The sequence below is a fragment of the Mus pahari genome, chromosome 14 (genome assembly GCF_900095145.1).
Source record: "Mus pahari chromosome 14, PAHARI_EIJ_v1.1, whole genome shotgun sequence".
Lineage (NCBI taxonomy): Eukaryota > Metazoa > Chordata > Mammalia > Rodentia > Muridae > Mus > Mus pahari.
Genome location: NC_034603.1, coordinates 13,052,915 through 13,055,343, shown reverse-complemented (window position 1 = coordinate 13,055,343; position 2,429 = coordinate 13,052,915). Strand labels below are relative to the sequence as shown.

The 2,429-nt window shown below is 40.3% G+C and overlaps 1 protein-coding gene across 1 annotated transcript in view; it reads right to left on the bottom strand.

The window, feature by feature from the left end:
• The window catches only part of Rnf145 (ring finger protein 145), a 45,965-nt gene that overhangs the window by 37,260 nt on the left and 6,276 nt on the right, over positions 1-2,429 (bottom strand). The window lies entirely within an intron of this gene.

The window sequence follows — 2,429 nt, the reverse complement described above, 5'->3', positions numbered from 1 at the left end:
AAGTGAGTTCCAGGACAGCCAGGGCTACACAGAGAAACCCTGTCTCTAATAGAAGACGGTATACTAACTAGACCAGACCATTAGTACATATCACTAAGGAAAAGAGCAGTTACATTAATACACATGCCTTAGAGCTATCTAGAAGAAACAGTTCAACGACAGGTCACAACCTGCATGTGCACATAGTTCCAAGCAAAGAGTTCAACGTAATAATGAAACCATAATAAATTAGACAAAACCCAACCCAACTCTTTCTCCCCTTCTCCCGCCCCCGCCCCTCAGTTTTTCTGGTTGGGACTCACTAAGTAGCTTGGGTTGGCACCAAACAGTTTCCTTCCTCCTTGGCCTACCGAGTGCTTGGACTCCAGCCCTGCAACATCATACCCAGCTCCAGACTCTTGAGAGTGGAGACTTATCAGCTGGGGGCATTTAAGTAGAATCTTAAAATTTGGCAGACTAGAATGTGCCAACATTAAAAAACAAAACAGCAGAGCACAAAACTTTATATTCCTGAGTGGGATAAACACCTGTAAGGAGATCATTTGGGAAGTTGAGGCAGGGGGATGGTAGCTTTGATACAGTATCTGGGCTACATAGTAAAACCCAGTCTCAAAGAAAAACACAAGCACTGCCCACACAGTAGTGATGTTTCCATATAAGCAGTGAGAGGCAAGGCCTCCGACCTGCAGAGGAAACCTAGACTACCACACAAGGAAATAATAGCTACTCTTAGGTACTCAGAGGACCACATAAAGAAACACTTTAACAAACACTTTTAATGTTCTGATTTCTAACCACAAATGCAATTCTGACACTTGAGAATTTTTACAATGTATCTAGGAGTAAATTTTGTAAACTGGAGCATTAGATTACATAATACTCTGACAGAGGCACACCCCAACCAAACAGCAAAATACCAGCTCACACAAACACTGTACTAACCCTACCATGAACTTTACCTAATCACTGTATTTAAGAAGGCTCAACTGAGTCCCCCAAGTTACAAGCCAGAGGGGATTTCAATTGCATCAGAACCTACTCAACTTCTAAAATTAATTTTCTACTTAGTAGGCAGCTGGTTTGTAATAACTAGTCCAAACATTTTAGAAGTATGATAGCAGCCCCCTTTTTTAAAACCACAGGTGAAAATACTTCTTACATTAAAGCTAAAGAAATGTGTCATTGTTCAACAACTGACCGGAGCTACTTCCCATAACTGGCTCACATACATACTCTAAGGCTAAGCATTCCACAAGATAAGGCAAGCTCCGCATGTCACTCCTTTTCCTGTGGTAGTGTCACACGGAGAGGTGAGTTCATGGAGCCTACATGTCTGTATCTGATGTGCTGTCCTTTCTACCTCGACTTATTTCTTCTCATGACTGACCCAACATATTCTTACAGGCTTCTGATGGCTAAGGCGTGGGGCTCAGAAACCCTTCTGTGGATAAAATGAATATCTCATAGAGACAGGACAAACTGCCTACAACTTTATAAAAGATATACAAATCTAATAACAAAATTGTCTTTAATAATTGTTAAGCTAAAAGTTAATTTAAGTAGATTTTGTTCCATGCCTTAATAGCCTGACTTTCTTTACCGTCAAAGCATACGAAGTCTTAGTCTAGGATTATCTTTTTCTGAGGAAGAAAATATTACTCTCTAAAATTTCATTTATTTGAAAGGAAAATTATACTTGCAAATGATTTTAATGCTTTATTTTGACTCAATAATAGTAAGAAAGGCTACAGATGTGGCTCAGCAGTTAAGCGCACTGAATCCTCTTCCAGGAAACCCGGGTCTGGTTCCTAGCACCTATAGGGTTGCTTATAACCATCTGTAACTCCGGTTTCAGGGAATCCAACGCCCCTCCTCTGGCCACTGTAGGCATTGCATGAATGTGTACTGCATAAAAAAGCTTACTTTGTAATTCCTACTTAACTCCAAATCAAAAGAGGCCAGATTCCTGGAAAAGTATCTCTCACATTTTACATTTCATCATATTAAAAGGAAAAATGTTTACCCGTGCCTTCCAATTTTAGTCTCGCAAAATCAATCCTACCTTCCTCTGGTTCAAGTTAACCCTACACAACAAGACAAACTTGCAAATACATCCATTAGCACAGTCATTAGTCCATGTACTGGAGGCTTGTTTTATCTAAATTAAAACATGGATGTAATGGTAACTAATCAAAAGATCCTGTAAATATGAAAGAGAGCATAGAGGGGGGCATGGGAGGGGTTGGAGAGAGGAAGGAGAAGGGATTACAGTATACCTTAAGAAATTATTCTTAAAACGTAAACGTCGCAGACTCACTGGGAAGCCTGAGGGCACGTGCAGACACTTACCTACATAGTGCATGTTAAGTGCAGACACTCACCTACATAGTGCATGTTAAGTGCAGACACTCACCTACATAGTGCATGTT